Raw genomic sequence first — 27,970 nt, 5'->3', positions numbered from 1 at the left:
TTGCTTGGGGAATAGTTGGCTAGAATTGAGGTATTCAAAGGGAGTTTCTTCAGTGTACACAACACTGAAGGAGGCAGGCAAAACTTTTCCCAACTATATGGAGTAGTTCTAGAAATCCAAAGGCAAGCTTAAAATGTTAATAGCATGTGTCAGCCCTTTGAAAAGGAAATGTGCATACTTTGGGGAAGGTGGAAAAAGTTGTGTAGATTGATTTAAACTATCTTGGAAGACAAGATATAAGTTTGGTAATATCTCTTATTATCTCACCCACCTTATTTCTTAATATCCTGGAATCGACATGGCTACAACACCACTGTATAAGACATATGGTTGGCTTCCTTCACCTTTAATACTATGTTTAAATACACCTACGTTTCAACTGTTACTTGGTAGAACATTTTCAATACCACTTTAGGTCATCTAGTAAAGTTACATTAATCTTAATGCATGAAACGTGAAGGTTCTTGTCTAAAAATATTCACATGTCAAATAATTCTACAAGGATTTTCACAGTTGTCTTTTAAACAACATGGGACTTTATGTGCCCACTTGTTGGGGTGGTGAGTCAATCTCAAAATAGCGGTACCTGATGGTTGTACATGTTTCTCCAACTTTACCATAAGTGTAGACCACATTATACTAGACTGTCTTGTGAATCACTTCCCCACTTAAACACAAGCATGAAAACTACTTGGGTCAACTTAAAATATTCATGTGGTAACTACAGCAATTGCTTACATGGAAAAGCAGCTGTTGGTACTCTGGCATAGCTCCTGTTCAAAAATCAGACTACACTAGTGGAGCTGGCTTAGCTGCCTCCACTTGTGGATCTTCACACTTGAACACTGTCTCTCTCTCTCCAGGCAGCCAACTTTATTTAGAGTGATGAACCTGGATGTGTCGAAGCAATGATGTGGAGTCGGCCCTGAACAAATCACCAGTAAGTGCTCACAGACCATAGTTCAAATTGACTCAGTAATTATAGAATGACATTGCCTCAGGTTAACTATAGTATTATGGACAAAACTCTCAAGTTGCTGCTCAAAGCTTCCATTGATTTAAATAGAAACTTTGCCTGAGTAAGAAGTTCTTTGTCTGGCCTTAAGCACATAAGACCCCAGATGTTACTTTGTAAATTAAATTACAATACTCACATTATATTTTTAAAGAAATAAATGCCAAAACTTTCACTTAAACTAGTACCAGCCAGTAAAGCACTAATAATAATGGCATGTCGCATTACTAGTATCCTAAGGGGAGGAAAGTGGCCATCCTTATCCTTATCCTTGTCAACTAAGCCTATTGTTTAAATATTGAATATATTCCATAGAAGAGCAATATATTTAAGAGCTGCTTGAAATACTGAGGTAACCTTTGTTAGCCAAGGCATTTTGCAACTGTCAGAGTGGCTAGAGTACATTTACGATGTCAGGAAAGCCAAGGCAACTTAATACAGCAGTTTAAAACAAAAGTCTGGATGAGTGCATATAGATGGTGGCAAACATTTAACATAAAATAGAAGATGGCACCCAACAATTACAGCATATAAGCACAACTGCCTCTTAAACAGAAGGACACACTGTGTTCCAGCTCTAGAAATGCATTTAACTCCAGATAGTTTTCCCTAAGGTGAGGGAGAACTTGGCTCATCCCTAAGAACTACCTTCCACTGAGAAAGCCTGGTCACAGCTAAAACTTTGGGTTCACCCTCTTAAGCAGGTGGAAGAGGCTTTTCCAACATGCTGTTCTTGTGGCTGGACTTGCAATTTGGGACAGACCAGCTGCTCCAGTTGTAAATTGGCAGTTCTGCATTTGCTGCTGTAGGCCTCACCTCTCTCCCCTTCATCTGGCTGCTACATTTGCCCTTTGTCATCCATGAGGTGGTCCAATCTCCCAAACTGGAAGAGGAATTTCGGTAGCAAATCTGCAGTTCCTCAAATTAGACTTTTTTTTACAAGTAATTGACATTTCAGTCTTTTGTATAAACTTTACTGTATACTTAAAATTAATCATATGCTGAGGTTTTTTCAGTTGGTGTTAATTCAGAAGTGACAACTGATTTAAATGGTAAACTTTCAACCTTCACTCACTAAATTGGCAGTCAAAATTTGGGCTCAAAATATAACACTAAAGGTATTTGGGGAGGGAAAGGAAGTGCTTAAAGCAAAATGCTTAATGATTTAAAAGGTACTTTTTCCTAAACTGAAATTTATAAACAAATACTAAGTGTCGTTACTGTGAACCTTAACTTTGTATTACTGCTCTCTGTGCTAGACAGACTAAAGCACTTATTATGTAAAAAGTTGGTAGACAGCATTCAAGAAAATTGTAAAGCCAAGTCTGTTATAGCAACATTTTCCAGCTGTTGAATACTGGAGCACAGATACTGGCAGGCTGTGCAAGAACCATATTGTACATCAATCTAACTGGTAAATTAGCTACATGAATGACATCTGATTTTTCTCTGTGAATAACCATCCCTCAGAAAACTTATTTAAATTATTCTTAACATAGGCAAAATAGCAATTGGGAAATAATGAAAACAAATGGGTCCTTAAACTTCCTGAAAGTAGTTGAGTGATGTCCTGGAAAGCACACTTACTGATGTAATGGAATGATTAGGTGTTTATAGGAGTGATGCAATTACAGATTATTAGTTTTATTGAAGGAGAAACTGACAAATCACCATCTTTACAAAAGTTATCCTTTGCCAAAACAGGGCTAACTAGACTTCAGCCATTTTTTTTCAATCAATGGTTTTGAAATAAAACGTTCCATTATTTCTAAGCTTTAGCTATAGAAGTCTTATGATAGCTATAATGAAAGGGTTCCTCTCCTTGGTTATGTGTATCGATGCTATTCTTTGATCACAGAAATGAACTTCATTGTCCATCCTTGTAATTTTATCAAGTATCTGAGGGAAAATAATTAGTATTAAAATCTGAGGGCAGATGCTGTCAACTAGAGTGCTCATGGTAAAGATACATTAGTCAGATGTAAGTAAGGTCAGGTCTTTAATTTCTGATCAGTCCAGTTTCATCCCTAGAGCCTATCCTATTGAGCACAAACAGATACATAAAGGGGCAGAATTAAGACTGCAAAGGTATCCATAATTGAGGCACTCTTTTTGGATTCTTGACTCTGCAACATAAGTCTTCTCAGCATAGTTGAACATACTGCATCCAAAGATCTACTTTTCATAATCTGCCCTGTGCACCAGGAGTGTTGTGATTTGGGCCATTATTGTATAGTTTTGCAGGGATTATTGTAGTTTCATAAGGGATTACCTTAGTTCAGCATTTGACTTTTTTCTGTACTTCTGCCTTTCTTCAATGGCAGATAAAAATGCTACAATCTTTAGTCTTCAAATTTTCAGCTTGTTAGTAGGTTTGAAGCTGAGTATAAAAGAGATTGCATATATGTTGATCATGTCTAGTTTGCACATTGGAGATATAACTATCTCCTAGAACTGGAAGGGACCTTGAAAGGTCATCGAGTCCAGCCCCCTGCCTTCACTAGCAGGACCAAGTACTGATTTTTGCCCCAGATCCCTAGTGGCCCCCTCAAGGATTGAGCTCACAATCCTGGGTTTAATAGGCCAATGCTCAAACCACTGAGCTATCCATGAAACTGTCATGCATACCTCCTAGAAGATTTCACTTCAATGATGAATCAAGATAAGCTGTGCTGAAGACAGGAACAAACAGCTATGGTTTTAAGATTGCCAAGCCTGGTATTATACACCTCTACCCTGATATGACGTTACCCAATATAAAATGAATTTGGATATAACGTGGTAAAACAGTGCTCCGGGTGGGCGGGGCTGCACACTCTGGCGGATCAAAGCAAGTTCGATATAATGCGGTTTCACATATAACGTGGTAAGATTTTTTGGCTCCCAAGGACAGCGTTATATCAGGGTAGAGGTGTATTATAGTGCAGTGTCTTTATCAGCTTGTGAGATCATAACAGATTATGCTATACAGCACAAACTGAGTGGAATGAATTTTAAATGGATATTTTCCTAGTGCTTTTGGCTATTTTACTTTTCCTGACTAACTCATGTCTAAAGGGTCAATTCATTATTTCCTCTTGACCCTGCTTTTAGACTTAAACCATTAAATTTTTTAAATTTGGATTAAATTAGTCTCTAAAATATAGTTTTGAACATCTTTCAACAGCTTCAGATGACATATACAAAAAACAATTGTGTTTTTTCAAAGTATTTAGAAATGGTAGTAACTTTCCACAAACTGTAGTAATTAGTATAGCTAAGATTTAAGACGTTTCAAGATAAAATGTTGCTGGTAGAATGAGGACTTTTAAGAATGGTAGTGATTTACCACTGATATTAATTCCTCAGAAGACTGAGTGCAAGGGTAGAAGTTATATTACATACTCTTGTATACACTTTATCTGTCCCTTGTAAATGAAATTGTTATACAGTATTAGCATTCAGTACATTCATATTTGAAGATGGAATAGCTTAGTTCCCTGGGTATAGCATAATGGTCAATACAGTGGTTGTACATAGCTATGTAAAGCAGTTCACAAATGAATTACATCTCATTACTTGTTCCCTAACTATAGGTAACACCACAGGAAACTAACCAAAAATAAGTTCTGATTGTGTGAAGTGCTACCACTGCATCTTGAGTTAATAGAAATCTTTACTATCTAACTATACTTTGTAGTAAACATATGAGTAGGTGTGAATGAAGTCAGGGAATTTGTTGGCTGTAGTGCTTCTGTAGGCAAGGCTTAACTCTTGCAGCCCTTGTAAAAGACTCAGTCATGTAGCTTAACTTATGCTTGAGGTGATAATAGTATGATACTGTCAAACTGAAAAAGGAACACTTGAGTTAAATGTAACTTGCTAAAAAAGAGCTGATTAACTTTGTGGAGTCAAAAATACTGCAGCCAAAAACATCTAGTCACCTGGGCAAACTAAATTATGTGGATTGCAAATTAATTTTAAGTTTTAAAAACTCTAGAATATTTTCGGCGTACCTTTCAGCCACGTGTCTAAGATGAAATACCATGCTGGACATAGTTTTGTGTCAAATATTTTAATATTAAAGCCTCACTTTTTCTCTTTATGGGGTATAAGCTGTTTTAAGTGAGAAATTTTTACATCTTTTCACAATCTAGTGCACCTGCAGGAAGAGTCAAACTGAGCATTAAGTTGAACTTCCACTTTTAAGTGGAATATTCAGATGTGTGTACTAACATACACTCTGCCTCTACTACACAGGGGAAAATATCCCTATTGCTACATGAGTTATTAACTCGTCTAAAGGCAAAGTTTTGCATTATGCTATAGGTTTTTAATATATGGTGGTGAGATCCCATACAATGCCTAGATAATTAGCCCCACTCTTAGTTAGGGCCTTTAGGTTTTAGTATAACACAAATACAGGGTTACATGGAGTATTACAATACAGGAACATAGAATCATAGGACTGGAAGGGACCTCGAGAGGTTATCTAGTCCAATCCCCTGCACTCATGGCAGGACTAAGTTATCTAGACCATCCCTGACGGGTGTTTGTCTAACCTGCTCTTAAAAATATCCAATGATGGAGATTCCACAACCTCCCTAGGCAATTTATAACCATCCTGACAGTCAGAAAGTTTTTCCTAATGTCCAACTTAAACCTTCATTGCTGCAATTTAAGCCTATAGCTTCTTGTCCTATCCTCAGAGGTTAAGAACAATTTTTCTCCCTCCTCCTTGTAACAACCTTTTATGTACTATAGCCTAATGATAGGAACTAGTCTGAAAATCAAGTTCCCAAACTTCCTGGAAAGATACTAATGGCATAGATATTCATGAGAATTGATTATCCTAATGACAGACCACTCATCCCTCATGCTGAACATGAAAGCTCAAAGCCAATCAAGAGCGGGACTGGCCATGTGGAAACTGACCCAATTTAGTTAGGCTTTGATAATGTGCACTGCCCTTTATCATTTACATCCTATCATTATGAAGAAATTTTCTGAAACAAAATTGTATAATAGAGGCTTTCCTCATATTGTAATGCTGACTGTTACTCTGTGTCAGAATTGTGTACAAGTATTCACTACAAAAGAGCCTCATTCACTTCCAATGGTCAGTTCACAAATCTATCCTTGATGTAGAGTGCAAGTGTGTACATGGAGTATTACACCAAAGATATGAATATCATAGCTGAGAAATGTAGAAACTAAATGCCCCAATTTAATGAGTTAAAAACATCTAAAATTGAGCAGTAGCTCTAGTAATGCAGATTACAAAAAATAGTGCAAATGGAATTTTGAATGAAAACTCAACTTTCTTATCGTTTGTGTTTAAGAGGAGCAGGATCCTGTATAACAAGTTTTCGAGCAGGCACTGGCTCAAGTGTATGTTCACTCTGCATCTGTAAAAGCCTCCTTCATGCCCAATCTGTAGGCAGGGCGGCTCTAACCATTTCGCCGCCCCAAGCATGGCGGCACGCCGTGGGGGGCGCTCTGCCGGTCGCCGGTCCCGCGGCTCCGGTGGACCTCCCGCAGACGTGCCTGCGGATGCTCCACCGAAGCCGCGGGACCAGCGGACCCTCCGCAGGGACGCCTGCGGGAGGTCCACTGGAGCCGCCTGCCTCCCTCCCGACGACTGGCACAGCGCCCCCCGCGGCATGCCGCCACAAGCACACGCTTGGCGTGCTGGGGCCTGGAGCCGCCCCTGTCTGTAGGAGTGGGACTTCTTGAGTTAAAGGAGCAAACTTGGGCCACGGCAGAAATCACATAGCACATTCTGTTGCTCTTTTTTGAACTTTTCCACTTCCACTATATCCTTTTTGAGATGGAATGACCAGACCTGGACACCATATTCAAGGTGTAGGTGAAGCAGGAATTTATACAGTGGCATTAGATATTTTCTGTCTTATTTTCTCTCCCTTTCCTAATCATTCCTAACATACTGCCTTTTGACTGCTGCTGTGCACTGTGTGGAAGTTTTTGCATAACTATCCATGGTGACTCCAAGATCTCGTCTGTGCATGGTAATAGCTAAAGTTAAACTCATCAGTATATATATCGAGCTGGGCTTATTTTTTCCAATGTGCATTACTTGGTGCATATCAGTGTTGAATTTCATTTGCCATTTTGTTGCTCAGTCACTCAGTTTTAAGAGATTTCCCTTGTAACTCTTCACAGTCAAGCTATCTTGAGTAACTTGGTATCATCTGCATATTGTTCCACCTCAGTGTTCACTCCCTTTTCCAGATCATTTATAAATAAATTGAACAGTACATGTACTAGTACAGATATTTGGGGGACTCTGCTGTTTACCACTCTCCGTGTGAAACTGACCATTATTCCTACCATTTGTTTCCTATCTTTTAACCAACTACTGATTCATGAGAAGACCTGCCCTGTTATCCCATGACTGCAGGTATGTATATATTTTTAAGACGTATGAAAGATTTCTGTAGTGTTAGAAAATGTTACTATATAATAAGATCAGTGGCAATGTGGTCCCACTATCATTTCATTTTCAGACAGTTGTATGAAAATTGGGTTCAGTATTTAAAAGTGCCCCAACATTCCTAGCACTTTAGTAGTACAGCATTAGTTTCTTGACAGAAAACAAAATTCCTGTCACTAACTTACATTTCATGAACAGAGGTGTTTCATAATTGATGATGCAAGATCATTTTCTCTGATACTTTCCCAGAAGTTAATACACACGTGAGAACAGGAAGGTGTCCAACCCCTAATCTATCACACTGAGGGTAGCAACTTTGTCTTCCTGCTGTTTTTCCCTTGGCTGCTTCTATATTTTGGTTCCCATGGCCTTGCAATCCTCAGGGCTTCCTATTTTCCGTTTCTGTGACCCATTCAGCTGTACATTCTTCATGAGGGTAAATGGCATATGGTATGTTTGCAAATCTCACTGACCATGCCAGGTACAGTACTGATAAAACTATTACATATCTGTATTCTTATATTACACAGCAATTGCATGTCCATCACATCTGCTATGGAAGACTTTTAGAAAGTGTGGTGTCCATCTATCATATACAAATCCAATATGATAGAAACCTTACTTAATGAATTAACATTTTAAAATCTCTATTTAAGCTAAACAACTTTGTCTCCTGGACTGACTTTTCTTAACTGAAGCAGAAGGTAGCATATAAGACTAATTAGTAATAACCAGCACAGTCCTGAGGGCAATTAATGATGTTTCCATCAAAATGCTTAATGAGCTAGTTTTCTAGACAGAGAAAATAAACTGAATGCAGTGTCTCTAAAGGGAGCTCTGTGAAGTCAGTAATATAAGCACAATGTCACTTCTTCATTGTGAAAAGTGGTGCATAGCCCTGCCAGAAATTAATTTCACTTCTCTAAACTAGATATATTAATACAATTGGATTTTAATTGCAATATAGCTCTTAAAGAAATGACATTTGAATTCATTAGAACTAATATATTTTAGATAAGTGAATGCACAATATTTACCATGCAAGTTACTCCATGTTGGGCAAACTCAGGCAAAAGAGGATTTGGGGTGCTGGAGCGTACAAGATTTGTACTGGTGCCAACTGACTAAGAGAACCAGGCTTAGATAAAAGCTTCAGGCTCTGCAAAGAAATGGGGCTGCAACTAACATATGCCTAGGGTGGCCATATTTCCCTATGCTGAGTATGGGACACCTGGTAAAATAACTCGTATTCAAGTGAGTTCAATGGCAATCAGTCATACAAACATTCAGTTAACATCAAGTTGACTGAGCCCCTGTTAAAAAGAACTACTGCCTAGTTGGATTCTTTTTATTTACCTTCTTATCTTTAAGGCTTTAGGGTTCACATGGGGATGGGTAACACACACACCCCTACCCACACACACACACATTCCTCATTCACACTCTCATGGGGATGGGGATGGGAGGAGATACTGACCAATCCAACCCTCCTGCCCGGTGCTGTCCACCCTCCATACTTGGCTGGGGATGGACCCGCCTCTCCTGGCAGGGGCGGCTCTAGCGATTTCACCACCCCAAGCATGGCGGCACGCTGTGGGGGGTGCTCTGGCAGTCGCTGGTCCCGCGGCTCTGGTGGACCTCCTGCAGACATGCCTGTGGAGGGTCCGCTGGTCCCGCGGCTCCGGTGGAGCATCCGCAAGCATGCCTGCGGGAGGTCCACCGGAGCCGCCTGCCGTCCTCCTGGCGACAGGCAGAGCGCCCCCCGCGGCATGCCGCCCCAAGCACACGCTTGGCGCGCTGGGGTCTGGAGTCGGCCCTGTCTCCTGGTACCTGGCACCACATCTTCCTGAGGCAACACTGTGGCGGCGGGGGGATGCACACAGGGTCACATGCCGCGGGACCAGCGACTGCCAGAGCACCCCCCACAGCGTGCCGCCATGCTTGGGGTGGTGAAATCGCTAGAGCCGCCCCTGCCAGGAGAGGCGGGTCCATCCCAGGGGCCCAGCCAAGTATGGAGGGTGGACAGCACCGGGCAGGGAGGGTTGGATTGGTCAGTATCTCCCCTCCCCCATCCCCCATCCCCATGTGAGAGGTGTGAATGGGAGAGTGTGTGTGTGGTGGGGGGTAGGGGTGTGTGTGTTACCCATCCCCATGTGAACCCTAAATTTCTGGCACCAGGGTTCACACCAGAATGTGACCAGCAGCAGCCTTTCAGCACTGTGCAGGAGGGAAGAGACAGGAGCTGCTTCCAGCTGCAGTGGGGGAAGGGATGACCTGGCTTGTGTCTTTGCAGAGCTCATCTCTTCCCCTCCCCCACCCCCACCGCTCCCATGTGGCTGGAAGCAGCTTGTCCCTTCCTGCCCATACAGTGTCAAAAGGATGCTAACACCTCCAGGCTGCTGCTGGCCACCGACATAACCCAGCCACCTCCTGTCCCCCAGCTACAGCGTGGGCAGGAAGGGGTTAAGGCCTAAGGATACATTGCGCACCAGGGCCCAGGGAACCTGACTGCAGGGGCTTTAGTGAACCCCTCCAGAGAGATGGCTCAGGGAGGGTGCCTAGGAGACAGAGCAGCCCTGCACTCCCTGGGGGCAGGACCCAGGGCAAGGGTGGGATGAAGAGGGTGCTAAGTCCCTACCCAGGGAGCTGCTGTGGAGCCTGCAGGTTCAAGGCATAAACAGGCCGGAAATTGCTTCCCCCCCACCACTCCAGAGCTTAATTGAGGGGCGGAGAGGCTTCCCCATGCCAGTGCTGTTCATGGCTTTGGCACATGCACGGCTTGGCTCTTCCTGGCCAGCACCCTGGGCCAGAGGGTCTTTGGCTTTCCCAGGGCGCCAGCCCAGCCAGAGGCAGTGGGGGAAGGAAGGAGCCTGCTGGCCAGGCTGTTGGTGAACTCAGTGCTCCAACCAGGGGCTGGTTTTCACACAGCACTGGGAGCAGGATGCTTCCTGCTGGGGGGCGGGGGTATATGGAGAACCAGCGGGGCTGAGGGGAGAACGAAGGGGCAAACCAGGGAGAAGACAGCAAGAGGGGGAGCATGTAAAGGGCTGATGGGTGGGCAGCAGAGGTAACATGTAACCAGCCACTGCAGCTCACAGCCAGTGCCAGCTGGGCAGGGCACTTCTGGCTGATAGCTGGCATGCAGCAGGTGCTGAACTGACGAACCAGCAGGGGGAGTGGCCAGTCCCATGCGCTGCATCTTCGCCCTGCCACCATTGTGCTCTCACCCTCATTGTCAGCCTCTGGACTTCCTATTCACCACTGGCAGGTGGGTGGCTGGCGAGCAGGGGTCTGGCCAGCAGCAGGACCCGCCAGTACTGATGAGAGGGAGAAAGAAAATATGGGACAATTTGCCCATTTTAAAGAAAAAGTCAGGACATCTGCAGGAGGGCTTAAATATGGGACTGTCCCTTTAAAAGTGGGAGATCTGGTCACCCCACATATGCCCCTTTTCCCTGAGAGCAAGGTTTTCAGAAGCATAGAACCTGGGCAAGGGGATGTAGAAGGTGCTGACGGGCATTGAATTCCCATTAAAATCCACTGGGCTCCAGGGGCGTCAGGTATGTACATCAGGTGTTCCATGGGTCATGATCCATTTAGCTATATCTGCATTAAACGCCTATGCAGGCACCCTTGTGGGATCAGAGGACACAGAGAGGTAAGGCATATGCAGCAGAGCGGCTGTTGTTGCATGCCCCATACACAGCTCAACTGATTCTCAGTCCTAGTCACCAGGCACAAGGAAAAGGGAGTAATCTGGCTCTAGAGCATATATAGAAAGCAGTAGGAGTAAGAGCTTTTACTAACACCAAAGACTCTCCCATAATAGTCTTGGGCTAACATTCCCCCATACTGCATGGGACAAAAGACCAGTAAGGGACAGATCTCTCAGTTGCAATCCACAAAAGATGAATAGTCATTATAAAATGCCACAGTACATCTACATGGGGATAAAAGCCCTGCAGTATGGTTGTGGCTGACCTGGGTCAGCTGACTCACGCTCATGGGGCTTGGGCTGTGGGGCTAAAAATTGCTGTGTAGAAGTTCAGGCTGAAGCCAGAGCTCTGGGACCCTCTAACCTCACAGGGTCCCAAAGCTCGGGCTCCAGCCCAAGCCCAAACATGTACACAGCAATTTTTCAGTCCCTTAGCCCAAGCCCCAGCCCCATGAGCCTTAGTCAGCTGACCTGGGCTAGCCATGGGTTTTTTATCCCCATGTACCCATAGTGAGGGGCAGACTTATGGTTGAGTTAATTTATAAGCTAAGCTGTTCCAACCTAATGCTAAGACAAAGTAAAATTTTACAAAGTAAAAGGGAACTTACAAATATGTGTCTGTCTGTTCTGTAACTTGACTTCTTTAACAGCCATTTGTGCAACTGGGTTACAATTTAGCAATGTAAAATTCATGCTAATTAAACTGAAAACCAATTTTTAACATATCAGTTATTTCTGTTCAGGTGCCCTGAGGCCACTGGCATCAGTTCATAGAAATCAAATTGTTGCTGATTAATGTATTCTCTTTAGTCACCATTCTTCACATATTTAGTACTTTTAAATCTTTGCTCATAATCCAACTGTTCTCCTAAATCACATTAGTTGCTATTTTATAATTTCCATCCAACTTGTTAATGTCGTCTTCATGGTACTGAGGTTCTCAGAACTGAATACAGCATTCCCAGCTTTCTCACTAGGACTGGGTAGTGAGGGATTGTACCTTCCCGCTGTGCTCCTGATCTGCAGCCCAAAATTGCATTTGTCCATTTGCCATGTTCCATTGAAAGTTGACATCTAAATTATTGTCTGCTCTTTGCCCAGACTTTTAAAATTAATAGATTGAATACCTGATGACTTTAACAGTTGCTGTATACTACATAGAAGTGGTTGCATTTTCATGGCCAATGAAGTGATCATTAACATAGTTCACAGTTGCGTAAGGCACTTGTAAATAGCCTAAATTGGCTACTGAGTTAATGAAGTCAAAACTGATTTTTTTTCTGTGTTGGGTACACTTTACAGTGGTAACTATGGCAAAATGAATTGGCAGAGCTGAATGAAATGTAATACATAAATAAAATGAAATAGTGTTTAAAAAAAAATCCAGGTGCAAGTTGAAGTCATAAACCTCCCTGATGGGTCTTTATTTAATACCTATAATACCAGGCATAAGTAAATGGTCAACATCAGCAAACAAGTTGCCAGGGTTCCTGCAATACCTTGTGTCCATTTTGGGGGTGGAGATGGTGGAAGAGTTCCTTAAAGCTGCAGTATGGAACAAGGGAATAGCAGCCAGGGCCTCAGAACAATAGAGCAGGGTCGTGGAATTGTTTGCTATATGCCAAACACAAAGGACTCCAGGCTGAGGGCTTGACTACTTCTCAGGGCACTGTGGACTTAAACATCAGAGTTGGCTAGACTTGTTCAACATTGCTGTATAGAGGGGAAACTGATATTTTTTTCAACCAATTCAATAACTGCTTTTACGGTCCATCCAAAAAGTTCTTAGTCAAATGGATTTCAATGGAGTTAGGTGTGCTTTTCCATAAGAAAAACTATTTATACTAAACTTTTCAGAAATGGACAGTTATGTACCTGGGAATGCTGCTATTCTTGCTTGCCCACTTTCTTATCACTTTCTCTTGAAGAAAAGAGGTAAAACGTAATAGGGGAGAGAGAAATATGGTCAGGCAATTCTAGGGTGGTGTGCCTGGGAAACCTCAGTCCTGACTTGAGACAGTTTCTTTCTCATTGTATCTTTATAAATGTGTATCGTAACTTTGCCACAGCTTGCAATGTTTTCAAATTGGGTTATGTTCTTACATACTGCAATTTACCTTGACTATATAGCAGTTGGGAACAGTCAGGATTTGTTAACATCTTGAGTTTTTTAATTCGTCCAGGAACAGTTACAAGATCAAATTAGAACTGGTTTTGCAGCTCCTTTTTTTAACAATGTGTAAATGCAGCATAAGGCAAACACGACATTTTGAGCACCATAAGTGTCAAGCTACTGAAGAACTTAAACTGAAATGTCTCTATTCAGGTCCTTTTGGAACTCAAATGTATAGCCTTGGTCAATGGCCCTCTTGTTGCCCCTCATATATCATAGTAGAAAACCACTATTATTGCCTTTGAATGTTGCCCATTTCACAGTAATAGATTGGGTAAAGTGATTGTTCTTGAAGGCTGCTTAAATAGGTACTGTATTAGCTTGAACCAGTCTGAAACTAGACTGAAAACTGATTCAGGAAACTGTTCATTCCTGGAATATGAAGCGTTAATGAGCATTTTCAGTCGTTCAGGCCTCAAACCACTTAGTCAGTTAGTCCTTCTGGAATACATTGATCAATTTACTGCCCAGAAAGCCAATTGATTTTAGTTGATTTTACTAGCAGATTAAGATGCTACCCATTAAAATGGTGTTGTGATCATGTCTTAAATTTCTTTAAGACAACATTATCTTGGGCTGTTAATAGTCCATTCAGTACAGTAAGGAGTTAAACAACAACAAAAATGATCAGTGTTGTTTTTGGGTATAAGGGCTGGATGGCTGGTTTGGGATACAATCTTACATTTTTAAGAATTGAATAATGAATTCATTAGATATGCTTCCCTTTAAAGGGAGTTTCATATCTTAATGGAAACCCTGTATATTGTCTGAATCTGTCCCTTTGTCTCTTCAAAATATTTCCCTTTCAGTAAATTGATGATACTGCTTTTGGTTAAATGTGGGCTATGTGGCAAAACTCTCTGTATAAAGATGGCAAAACTAAATAGATAGTTTCAGGAAAGTAATTGCTTCTATTTTCCCAGCAAGGGATAAAAAATTATACAGGAAACAAGAGACCCCACTTCATTCTAAGAGGTGGGGTTCCAGCAAAGGACTGGTTTTCTAGATTTAAGTGAAGATATCAGTAATTTCTTGAGCAGATTATTTCACAACTATTTGAGAAACACTTGGGAGAGATATTGGATTAAACTCTGCCAGTGGAAATTTTCTGATTTAAACATGTCAATTTCTGTTCCTTTAGCCGCAAAGCTAACAATTGCCTTTTTTAAAATAGAATTTATTACAAATATGCATTCCGGAAAGACAGTGGTAAATATTTCTGTTAAAGAGGGAAGCTGCATGGCTAGACTTCATAAACCACAATTGAACTTACAAACTGTCACTACATTTAACTAGGTCAGTGGATAAAAACAAATTTAGCTAAGTATACGTTTTCAAAGAGCTCTAGTTTTCCCTGGTGGTAGTAAACCATGCAGGTAGCATCAATGCCTATGTACAAAAAGTTACTGGCAGCTAATGTAAATTCTAAAAATAACTAAAACTTTCAACTTTCAACACAAAACAAAATGTGCTTCATAATATATACTTTTACAAAATCCCTGACACAAACATCCAAGTTATAATACAGAGAACAGTGTACAGCTTTTTTACTCTTGAAGTCAACAGTTGTACTAGGTGACTAACAAGTAGCAGTACGGCCTAAATTATTGAGGTCTGACAATGGATTGAGTTTGGATGTTCACTGTATAGTCATAAAAGGGAAGGCAACCATACGGTTCAAGGAATCTTGACTAGCCACTATTTTCCTACAACTTTTGTATGAGCAATTCTTTTGGAAGTTTTCAAACAACTGGTCAGTGGGAGCTTTGTCTGTTCCCATTTAGCTAGCATTTCAAAATGCACTGAAATTTAATAAATGGGAAATCAATTTTGGACTTTCCTTTTAGTGAAAAATGAATTGCTAGTGCTGCTAAATTGAGTCTTGATGTTTAAAACAAGATTACTCAGTTCTGTTTTTCATGAAAAATTAGTTTTCATCTTAAATTTAAACTGTCAGTGATGTGGATTAGCTCAACACGCAGTTAAGGAAGTAAATATTGTGGCATATAAAGTAACTAGCAAGCGACTCCAAGTGCCAGCTGGCTTTCCCTCAAGTATGGGAATCTGCTTCAGAAAGGGAAAGCTATTTGCTTACAATTGTAACTTTTTATACCATTTTAACATTACATGTCTTCTATAGTGATGAGTGGCCTCAGATGAGGGAAAAGCTGATGATTTCCCACTGAGCTTTATTTCTTACAAATAAACTCTCAACTTATTACATTTCATTTTTAATCACTTTTAAGTTCCACTTCACAATTTTGTGCCTCCTCTGCTTAAGACAATTAGGTTAATTTTTCAAGAAACTGTATATATCTTGCAAAAATTAGTAGATTGATAAATTCTGGCATTGGCTGAGTAGAGCCAGGTAGTGAAACACAAAAACCTTATTCATGGCAATAGCGCACATTGGTTCTGACTCTGTTCACCAGTATGCCCATTCCTAGTAATGAATAGAAAAAGAATAATATGTTTAAAACAGGTGAAGCATAAAATAGCTCCCTTCATAATGAAAGGAACACTATTAGCATAACTTCCAAACTGAAATCAGTTGCCTTTTTAGAGTTGCCTGGAGCTGCCACACAATTTGCAGCCTGACACATTGGAGTGCTGCTAAGCTTCTGGCTGAGTGAAGAACCTGACCAATACTCTCACTGAATCCATTTATTTTGATAAATGCCTCACTTAACTCTCTAAATGACTGTGGGTTAATGGTAAGGGCCAAATGCTGCTTAGCTTAATCCTTAAAACTCCATTTGGTAGAACTTAGTGCGAAGTGGTTTCTGAAGCTTCAGGAATCAAAGGGTCTGTGTGTGTTCTTGGTTTGGTCAAGTAGGCATAAATTTAGGAGCACTGCAAATCTATGGAGAAAGAGAAGTCGCAGAACATCAAGAGGTTCCGGGAAAATGCACATGTAAGTCTTTTCCTGTCTCTCTCTCTCTCTGTGTGTGTGTGTGGTTTTTAAGCACATTCCATGCCTTGTGCATTTTAGACAGTCTGCATCCAATTTATAACTTGGACATTCATTCAGTATACTCATTAAACAGATAAAGGGTTAGTAATGGCAGCTCCACATATTTCTTTGTACTTGGTCCTACAAATCAAAGCCAAATTGAATACAGCTGTACCAGTTGTGTGTCTGTTGCTGGAACTTGCACATGTTCTTCATCTTTGTGTTCAGTGACATTGTTTGCAGGACAAATCAATCCATACAGGTGTATTTGCTGGTTGTATCTGGAATATTGTTCAGCCCAGAGGCAACTTACTACATCTGTATTCAAGTGCCTGAATACTAGCTATTTTCACTTCACAGTGAATAACTTTTAAGGGTAATAGAACAGCATACCTCTGTCACCTAGCATGCCAGGCTAAGAACCCCAAGAAAGGAGGGTAGAAACAGGAAGCTTCACAGAACTAATTGTTTTCCGCTCACTCTTCTGCATATGTGGATATGTAGTCACTAAGTACAAGTAAAAATATATGTAAGCAACTTCCTAGAGGACAACCTACTGATAATTCAGTTCTGCTACACACGTCAGTCTACATAGTGACCATATCTGAGGGTACGTCTATACTTACCTGCCGGGTCGACGCGTAGCGTTCGACTTCTCGGAGTTCGAACTATCGCGTCTAATCTAGATAGTTCGAACTCCGAACGCGCTCCCGTCGACTCCGGAACTCCACCACCGCGAACGGCGGTGGCAGAGTCGACGGGGGAGCCGCGGACTTCGATCCCATGGCGTCTGGACGGGTGAGTACTTCAAACTAAGGTAGTTCGAGTACAGCTACGCTATTCGCGTAGCTGAACTTGCGTACCTTAGTTCGACCCCCCCCCCTTAGTGTAGATCAGGCCTTAGTCTGAAATGATTATGCTGATATTAAGGGGAATTAACCAAGCATCCGTATTGAAACACTGTTGATAGTGCATCTAAGCACAAGATTGCAGTCCTAGTAGTAAAAGTGATAAAACAGCATTAAAAGAAATAATTGCCAAATGGGGGTTAAAACTTTTTTTGGTTAACTGTGCTATCAAAAATGTATGGGACAAGTGCATAGCTTTGCTAAACTGTAGCTGGCAAGAGCTCCTTCAGGGAAGGTCTACACTGCAATTAAAAACACGCGGCTGGCCTGTGCCAGCTGGCTCGGGCTAAGGGGCTGTTTTATTGCAATGTAGACATCCGGGCTCAAGAGGAAGGTCTCAGAGTTCAGGCTGAAGCCCGAGACAGAATGTCTACACTGCAACTGAGCAGCCCCTTAGCCCAAGCCCCTCCAGCCCAAGTCATTTGGCATGGGCCAGTCACAGGTTTTTAATTGCAGCGTAGACAATATCCTTAGCTATACTCTTGGACATTAATTGTAATCTTCACAGCTAGACAACTGAAGCAGATTCCAAATACACTAAGACAAAAAATTCATAGATGCTATGGGCCGATCTTCATGACAATGTGGCCTGCTGTACGTGGTGTGCTGGAAACTGTGAACACTACAAGATAGTGATGTGAGATGATGGTGTGGGGAGGAGGGAGTTAGGTTTATTAGCAGGGGCGGCTCTAGGTATTTTGCCGCCCCAAGCACGGCAGGCAGTCTGTCTTCGGCAGCTTGCCTGCAGGAGGTCCTCGGTCCCGTGGATTCGGCGGCATGCCTGCAGGAGGTCTGCCGAAACCGCGGGACCAGTGGACTCTCTGCAGTCAAGCCGCTGAAGGCAACCTGCCTGCCGCCCTCGCGGCGACCGGCAGAGCGCCCCCCGTGGCTTGCCGCCCCAGGCACGCGCTTGGCATGCTGGTGCCTGGAGCCGCCCCTGTTTATTAGAAACTGAAGAACTTTTGGGGAAAGGAGAAGCCTATACAGGCAGGATGAGCTCCACCTAAACCAAAACAGAACCAGACTGCTGGCATGTAAAATGAAAAAGCTAGCATCATGGAAACTTGGTGGAATAAATCAATGGGACATAATACCAGGGTACAAAATATAAGAATGAGATTAGGTTGTGCTGATGGGGAGTGATACTATATGCGCAATATAAAATAGAGTCAAAGTACAAATCTTAAATGAATCAAACACTCCCATAGAATCTCTGTGGATAGAAATTCTATGCTTGAACAATAAGAGTATAGTGGCAGTAATATACTATTGACTACTTTACTAGGATAGTGATGGTGATTGTGAAATGCTCTGGGAGATTAAAGAGGCTCCAAAGGCAGAAAATGAAATAATAATGGCGGATTTCATCTATCCCCATGTTGACATCAATGCAACTTAAAATTGTTGCTCCAGTATTCTCTTATTAGGAAACAATTGATATTCTCTTGGGCTCTAGTCCTGCAAAGACTTGCATGTGGGCTTCGAGCAAAGCACATGCATACACTTTTGCAACATGAAAGTTTGGGTTTATCATATGCAGTTTCAAATAACTAATTTTTTTTGTGGTTTTGTTACATAATTTCTATAGTAATTTAAATGCTAAACAATTGAAAACACGCACAGATAAGAGCAGTCTCTCCAAGCCTTAGCTTTTGCTGTTAACACTACCTTGAAAAGAGTGAGGATATAAATGTCATACTTAAATCTACTTGTTTGGACGCTAACTAACATTAATTTGAACTAGTTTTCTGTGGGTGAAAGCTTAGAGTTTGGGGACTTAATGCCTGCCTCCACAAAAAGGGTCAACATGGTTTGAACATAACTGTCCCTCTGTATCAATGAGAGATTTTTGTGGACTGTGTTCTTCCTGTCAATGTATATTTTCTGTCTGCTCTACAGCAATGTTTCTGGAATGCTTCCCACTCTTTTCCCTCTGTTATGTCTCTGTGCTGTCAGTAATAATTGATTCAGATTTCACATATGTAGTTAAGTCATCTTAGAGATACAAATGGTGCTTGGATTATGCCCAGTGGATTTTAATGACTATGAGAACCCTTCAGATTTGAAATGGTAGAAAAAAGTGACAAGTCTGGAAGGCCACAGAGGGCAGTAACGAGAAGGCTGATTTTGGCAGCCAACTATTGGCCACACCCTGGAATGTAACAGCCAATTAACAGGCCCCATTTCTGATGGCTGGAGTCCATATGCACAGGTTCTGCGTACAGCTATAGCAGAGATGTGAATTGGGACTCTCAGTCACAGGGAAGTCCAGAGCATTGGACTAGAGATCAAGACCAGGATTCTATTCCCAGCTTTCACATTGACTAGCTATTTGGCATTGTCAACTTTTTCAAAAAGCAACTTAGGATGGCAGATCAGTATTGTCAAGGGCTTGGAAGTGTACAAATGCAAAGTCTCATTTTAAGGGAGGATGCTGAAAGGCAGCCATTCTACTCGATGAGCCAAAAGGGAGCCTTTGCCTTAAATATTGGTAGAAGTTGTGCTAAGCTTGTTGTAGCTGCAAGTCCCTCTCTTTGTAGGGTTGCGTAATGTTAGTAATGGTTTTGTGAACCTGTACACATGGGATCTAAGTTGCCAAACTTGAAGTGTTGAAGCAACAGAGGGGGAAACTGTGGACTCAGATACAGAATCACTAGAGCTGAGAAATTGCTCCACTTTGCAAGATTGACTATATTAAGGAATGACTCACTGTAGATAGAAACAAGCTCTCCCGCCCCATGGAGAACAAAACATAACTTCTTAGAAGCTAGCAAAATTCACAGGTGTCAGAGATTGGGACATGGCAGTTATGCCTAGTGGCTGGAGAAGGAGCTGTGAATCAGAACTGAGGGTTAGAACCACAATCAAAAGTCAGGAATCAGAGCCAGAACCGGGTTACCTGGAGAGGTGCTGAGGCAGGCACAGCTGCAGAGCTAGAATAAGACAGTAGGGGGACTGGAGCAAGGCTGGGAACAAGCAGGTGCTACTGCAACCATGGGAAAATGCTTCGACCAGGCACCAAACTGCTGCTGCTGGGCTTAAGAGCTGGAATGCTGACTCTTCCCACCAATCATGTTGTGTAGCCAATCAGGCAGCCTCCTATAGGCCAGCTGAGGTCATAAGGTTGCTCATTAGATTGCAACTTGCTCTGCTGAAGGCCCTGATTCATGACACCAGGGTTTCCCAACTTTTGTGGCACTTAGTGCAGAGGTTATTCCTAGTCAGGCTGGTGTATAGCTTCAGATAGGTAACACCATGTGGTCAATTTCCTTGCACCTGTACCTTGATTAAAATCTAAATTCCCCTTGCTGTAGAGCTGGAACTCCTTGTTCTGAGCTGGAAGATATGCCAACTGTCCTCTACGCATCTCTCAACTGCACGAGTTTGCAATTAATGCCAGTGGACTGCACATAAAACAGGGATGAAGGTGTGCCTAGTTTTTATGTATGTCTGTGCCTTAGTGAAGAAGCATGTGGCCGTCTCAGATCTTTGCTCTGGCACAGTGATGAATCTGAAGGATTAAGTGATGGTTCCACTCTGAGCATAATTTAAGTGGCCTAATTCATTGCTGCTGTATTTATCAGTGTCCTCCCATGCTAAAGGATCCAGAACAGAGGTACAAGATAGAAAGGGAACTAAACAACATTTATTTTTGTTGAGGTGAAGTCTCTATTATTTGATCTCCTTCAGAATTAAGGGGCCACATGTAATTCAAGGGGAAGAGAGCGACAACTTGACCAAAGAAAAGAATTGTAACTGATAACTGCAGAACGCCACCTAACACTAACCCTAATGCTTTTGTGCTCAAACGTTTCTAGATAAACTTTAGTGAACTGGTTTAAATAAGATTGAGGAACACCCATGTTGAAGGTTACAGAACAGGAGAGGGTATGCTACATAATTTTATTTCATTAAGAAATTCAGTCCTGTCTCAATCGTATTGTTCTTATACAATGCCATGTATATAAACCCACACACAATCTATTTTTTTAAAATGACATAAAGCACAACACACTAGCAGAACTCAGCTGCAGTTCTGTGTGATTAGGAAATCTTACAGGTTTTTCCTCTTCTGGGGATTGGAGGATAAGCCTATGAGGGCTCTGTGGCACAAGTATTACCTTTCCACTATGGGATCAGAGTCTTAAAGATTTTCTGCAGTACTCCTAGGTCATACAGGATCACTTTATAATAAAGGGTCTGAAAACATAGTGATACCTGAGTAGCCGTTCTGACCAGGGCCGGCTCTAGACCCCAGCGCGCCAAGTGCGCGCTTGGGGCGGCATGCCACGGGGGGCGCTCTGCCGGTCGCCGGGAGGGCGGCAGGCGGCTGTGGTGGACCTCCCGCAGGCATGCCTGCGGAGGGTCCGCTGGTCCCGCGGCTCGGGTGGACCTCCCACAGGCGTGCCTGCGGATGCTCCACCGTAGCCACGGGACCAGCGGACCCTCCGCAAGCACGTCTGCAGGAGGTTCACCGGAGCCGCGGGACCGGCGACCACCAGAGCGCCTCCCGCGGCGTGCCGCCTTGCTTGGGGTGGCGAAATTACTAGAGCCGCCCCTGGTTCTGACACCTCAAAGTGCTGTATTCCTCATTAACACCATGTATTAATGGACAAGTTGCAGGGTTGATATCACGTGACACTAGCTAGCAACCTCAAACTTCCTGTTTCTGTGTTGGGAACAAAACTTCCAATTAAAGCTACTGATGGCAAGGCAACTGATAAATCAGGGAAGCAAGGGCGTAAATACTTGTTTCTCCTATATTTGACTGGGTGCATTTTTCTTTTAAGTCAGGCATGACAAATTTAATCACTAGTGGCTCATAAAAGGAATGTGTTTTAACGTGATAGGTGTCTAAATAGCCTATTACACACCCAACAATCACAATATAGTACCTCTGTTGCATTGACTTTTCCATCACATATTCTGCCAAATAAAATTTTATAAAATAAAGGTAGACTGAGTTTTCAATTGTTATGGTTGGTACGTTCTGCCATATACTGAAAAGTTAATAAACCTGAAGACATGGGAGCCTGTGTTCAGGGACCTGTGTGAATAATAAATGAGTTGCACATATCTAATCAATTTTGTAAGAAAATACATTGCTATAACTATGTGTTCAAGCGCCTTTACCTCATAGTGATGTTCAGCCAATACAAACATTATCCTTTAAAATGTCGTCAACATCACTGGAAATGTTTTTGCAGAGTCATAATTTAAAAAGACAGGGTGTTTCTGCATAAATTTAGTTACGCCCATGCTAGCCAGGATTTAAACTGTTAGTCAATAAATGGTGCACTTTTAGGCAATTACTACTCGGGCGGGCCTCCCTGCATGTCTTCACTTGCATGATAATGGTTTATACAATGTTGAAAGAATAAGCTATCTTGTATTTAACTGAGATAAAAATTTACTATATAGACCATAGACCACTGTGGACCACTGGGCACAACTGGCTGCAGTGTGCTTTGGGAAGGGTTTGCAATACCTCATGGGGCAGGTACAGCATGATGCTGGTTTATCAATCCCATCATTCCGTGGCCATCTTAGTTATTGTCAGCGGCTTTTCAACTGAACTGGGGGAGGGGGAAGGAGAGAAGAGCGGTGGGGGGGGGGCAGAGACAGCAGGCTGACCGACCTATCCTGAGGCAGGGAGAGGGGTACACTCCCCCTGTTAACCCCGCTCTGCTCTGCACAGCAGTCTCCTCACCCCACCCCACCCCCAGAAGCAGCCCACTCTGCCTGCAGCTCTGTGATTCCCTCCGAGTTCTTCCACAGCCTCCTCAGCTGCCAGGAGCAGCATCCTGAGCAGCTTTTTTGTGCTGAGGAATGTCAAAGCAGCACAGCAATCTCTCCTTTCCTCCACCGCTCCCTGCAGCAGCAGTCTACCGGCTGCTGTGTGCCTAGTGCAGGGCAGAACAGGAGCATTCCATGGTAATGATTTGCTCTTTGTTCCCAGAACAGAGCAGCACCCTCAGCTGTCAGATACTTCCCCAGGCTATGAGAGGGTTAGGGGCGCATGCAGGGCAACCACAGTCCTGCCCCACCACCCAAGGACCCTTCCCCTGCTGGAGCCCCCCCCCTTCCCATGGCTGCCAGCCCCCTGAGCGCAGGTAGGGTGGGCAGTGCATGGTCTCCCCCACACTGCCCCCGAGAGCAGGGCAGGCAGCATGTGACCCCCCCCCGCCATGGCCTCCGAGCACAGGGGGGTGGGCGGCGCATGACCCTCCAACCCCCAAGCACGGGGGGCAGGTGGCCCCCCAACCCCAGTGTCCCCAGCCTCCCCAAGTCCCAGCCACCCTAGCCCCAGCTCCAGCCCCCTTCCCTGAAGAGGAGTAGCCTGCCTGGGCTGGGGCCAAGGGGGAAGGGCAAGCAGGAAGAGGCTTTGGAGAGGAGCAATGGCGGGGCCATGCCGAGCTGTTTGGGGAGGCACAGCCTTCCCCAGCCTATTTGATGCTCTGTCCATGAGGGCAGCAGAAATCAAAACAGAGCAGTCACGGCAGGCATTGTGGGTTACTGGGAGAAGCCAGTTATGACGACATAACAAACAGCAGCGTCTACACTGATGCTTTGTTGCTTTAACTTTGCCACGAAAAGTTTTATGTCTCTCATCGGTGGTTTTATTTTGTCAGCAAAACAGCAGACACTGTACACCATCCACTGTTTTGTTGACAAAAGGCAACTTTTGCTGACAAAACTTTGTAGTATAGACAAGGCCTTAGTATGTTTCCATAGTAGCATGCAGATAAATGAAATTGCATTTGTTTTATATAGGTAGAAACTGCGGAGTCAATCTAGCAGTGGGAGGTGCCTCCCCAAGGCCTGGTCTACACCCAAATTTTGTACTAGTATAACTATTTCAGATTGGAATGCAATTTTTTTTTTTTTTTTTTTTTACAAACCAAAATAATTATACCGGTACAACCCTTCCAGTGTGAACTGTTACACTAGTATACAAGTACCTTACACTGCTGTGGTTTATTTTCTTTCCCAACTAAAAGGGTTGTACCAGTCTAAGTATGCCAGAATAATTAAAGTGATAGAGCAGCAAAGAGTCCTGTGGCATCTTATAGACTAACAGAAGTATTGGAGCATGAGCTTTCGTGGGTGAATACCCACTTCGTCAGATGCATGTGGGGATGCAAGTGATAGAACTTCTGTTTGTAGGCAAGGTCTACAGATTATGGCAGTTCATAAACTCCACCTATTCCCATTCTCATTAAGATAGCGACCTAGAAGTTTGCAATAAATATATTGGCAATGTTCAGACACTGTCAATACTCTGACAACAGTTCCATGTAATAGTTGGTAATGTACTAAGACTTCTAGCCCAATTTTAAAAAGTCATCATTGTAAGAATAGGTTGGAGTAGAGTATATTTGAATGACTTGATCACTCTTAAACAGCTTTGGTCTAAAATGGGTTCGTGCCGGTGTGGATGCAGTGGGGTCATAAATATAAGTTAGATATGTAAATTTAACAGTGTTATCTGCTTTTCACCACCTCCCGGATGGGGTACAAAGATTTGGATGGTTATTGCCATCTGATATCATAGACTCAGCTTGTTAATGCTATAGTGATTAGTGGAAATTCACCCACAGGGATTTAAAACATTTTTCTTTGAGGGATGAATATCATTAGTTTTCTACATATAAAAATTGGATAGCAGATGGCTCTAAAAGTTAAGAACTTTTGGGCTAGGCAGTAATTTGGATTGTAAAGAAGATAAAGAACTTCTTACCTGTAGGTCATTGTTCCAAATCTGATTTATGTCAGTATTGACAGAAAGTTTTAATAAGAAGATGGTCTTAAGATGTCTGATTAGTACATCAAATGAACTGACTGTCTAAGTCAATCTTTTCATTAACTTGTCCACAAATCAGCTAGCATCCTTGTAGGCAGTCAAAGGAGTGGGTGGGGGAGGGAGGCAGGGAAAAACCACATCAAAAAGGGTAGGGGCTAAGTTGACCGTGGTTCTGTGATGGGGTCCCTGGGATGCAACCTGGACGGTGGACCTCTGAGCCCTCAGTCCCACCAACCTTGGTATCCCTCTCACACTGTGATGCTGTGTCAAGCCACAAACCTCTGACAGGTACTGCACTTACACAGACATCCGCAGGCAGGGACATACCCAACTGAGTTACATGAATGATCTCCCAGCCACTCATGAACCAGAGGCTTCAGCCAATTTCCCTCAGCTCCCCAGCCTTACACCCCAGAATTGTACCGTCTTTCACTGCTCAGAAGTCCGACCAGTGTAAATTCATTAAGTTCACCACTCCCTCAATGCGGAGCGAACATACACAAGCCTTTGTAAACTGAGCTGAGATTTCCCAAGCACTTCAACCAGAACACACTGTTTTAGGTAAAATATAAAACAGATTTATTAACTACAGAAAGATAAATTTGAAGTACAAAAGCAGCCCATGGCTTTAAAAGTGAAGAGATGTAGAGAAATGGTAACAATGAAACCCTGTAAACCCTCTAGAACTTAAAACAAAATTGTTGTGTAAGATGTGGTCTGTACGGAACACATGATTGTGAGGAATAAAGGACCTATTGATTTAGTTGCAGTTCCACCCTAGCTTAGTTTGGAGGCTAGGCTATCCCAAACCCACACAATGGTGTGCTAAGACATGCATTTTTGTGAGGCTACAGAACTATAGAGACATAATTGATCAGACATGTACACAACATCATTTAACATGTTAATTGTGTTTAATAACTGTCTCATTGTTTGGAAGCAACTCCCTGTATGTTCCTTATAAAAAGCAGAGGGAATACTGCATATATAAAAACTAAATAAACGTTACCTCAGTAAAGGATGACCACTACGGACTTGCCTGAGGTGTAGAAGTTAAAAGTGTAAGGTCCCTAGCCACAATGCTTCCCACAGGCCTGGATATCTTTCCCTAATATCCCTAGTCCAGTCCTCACATACCGTATATACTCGTTCATAAGCCGAATATTTTTGGTAAAAAAGTGATGCATCAAAGAGCGGGGGTCGGCTTATAAACCGGTCTACACCAAAATTTGATGATTTTAAACTCTGTGGAATAATTGAATTGAATATCTAATACATTGTCATTTTGTTTACCTGGAGCGTCTACAGGCATGGAGCCCCTCAGTTCCCTGTGGCTACAGTTTGCCTTTCCCAGTCAATGGGAGCTGTGGGAAGTGGCGCGCCACTTACCGCAGCTCCCATTGGCTGGGAACAGCGAACCGCAGCCACAGGGAGCTGAGGGGCTCCGTGCCTGCTGACGCTCCAGGTAAACAAAACATCCCACCAGCCACTTACCCTGACAGGCCGGGAGCCAAAGTTTGCCGAAACAATTATTGATGTCAATACAGCAGCCCTTTAAAGTTGCAAAGGCTTTGTTTAGTGGACTAGATTGGCTTGAAATGGACCTCATAAGTCTGAAGCCAATATGAAAATATAACGTGCAGAATCGATGGACTCGCTAATAAAATTGAAATAGCCTGTTATCCCTACAGACATGCCAGTCTACAGGGCTGCTTTGAAATAAACAAAGAACAATAATAATTTGACAGTGATAAAGCAGGTGACATTCTTATATAAAGTTCTACAAAATCTATAACTACAATAATAATAATCTATTTTCATACTAGTATTTAAAATGAACCATGGTGAAATCAAAAGAAAAAGGTCTGCTTATCATGCAATGTTAAAACTTAAAGTTGTTGAATATGCAGATGCAAACAATAACTGTGCCACTGCTCGTGAATTCTGTATCAATGAGAAGAGAATGGCGAAAAAATAAAACAACACTAAAAGACATGCCAAGAAGCAAGAAAAAATGTCCAGCGAGGTGCTCTTCATGTCCTAAGCTAGAGAACGATCTCAATAATCGGGCTGTTGAATGTCGACAAAATGGGTACATTGTCACTAGAACTGGAATTAGTCTGCATGCTCTGCAAATGTCCAAAGACGACAAATACAAGTCAGTAAAGCCATCGATGTTTGTCACATCAGCGGGTTGGTGTACTCGCTTCATGAATCGCCATGGTCTCTGTCTTCATCAGCGAACAAAGATAGCACAAAAGCTGCCTGGAAAGCTGGAAGAAAAAATCAAATCTTTCCAAAGGTTTATTATAAAATAGCGAAAGGAATATGCATTCAAACTGTCACAAATAGGAAATATGGACGACACACCAATGACATTCAATCTCCTGAGCAACAGAACAGTAACCGGTTTTGGTGAAAAAACAGTTTTAATTAAAACCACTGGCCATGAAAAAATCCATTTTATGGTGGTTTTATCATGTTTGGCAAATGGATCAAAGCTCCCTCCTGTTGTTGTTTTTAAAAGAAAAACCTTGCCTAAAAACATGAAATTTCCTGCTGGTGTCATTGTACGTGCACAGGAAAAGGGATGGATGGATGAAAGTGGGACTATTGAATGGCTGGAAAAAGTGTGGAATAAGAGACCAGGAACACTTTTTTCAAGAAATCTGCTATGCTCGTTTGGGACGTGTTCAGGGCACACAAGACAGATGAGGTGAAAAATGTGGCCAAAAATATGAAAACTGCTTTGGCTGTAATACCTGGAGGCTTAACTTCAATTCTACAACTGCTTGATGTCTGCCTGAACAAACCTTTTAAAGACAGGCTACGCAAAATGTGGTCTGAATGGATGTGCTCAGGCATGGTGAAGTTGACAAAAGGCGGGAATCTTATGAAGCCTGAAATCAATCTGGTCACCCAGTGGATCAAGGACGCATGGGTGTCCATTCCCTCAGAAATGGTAGAAA

General features: G+C 42.6%; 1 long non-coding RNA gene across 1 annotated transcript; it reads left to right on the top strand.

Annotated features, from left to right (window-relative positions):
- Nucleotides 1-871: 871 nt before the first annotated feature.
- Nucleotides 872-27,970, top strand: LOC120370822. Its single transcript, XR_005583966.1, has 3 exons — nucleotides 872-940; nucleotides 7,389-7,415; nucleotides 26,912-27,970. It is a non-coding gene; the product is annotated as an uncharacterized LOC120370822 (long non-coding RNA).

Source organism: Mauremys reevesii, linkage group 8, assembly GCF_016161935.1.
Source record: "Mauremys reevesii isolate NIE-2019 linkage group 8, ASM1616193v1, whole genome shotgun sequence".
Taxonomy (NCBI): Eukaryota; Metazoa; Chordata; order Testudines; family Geoemydidae; genus Mauremys; species Mauremys reevesii.
This window is presented reverse-complemented; position numbering and strand designations above follow the sequence as displayed.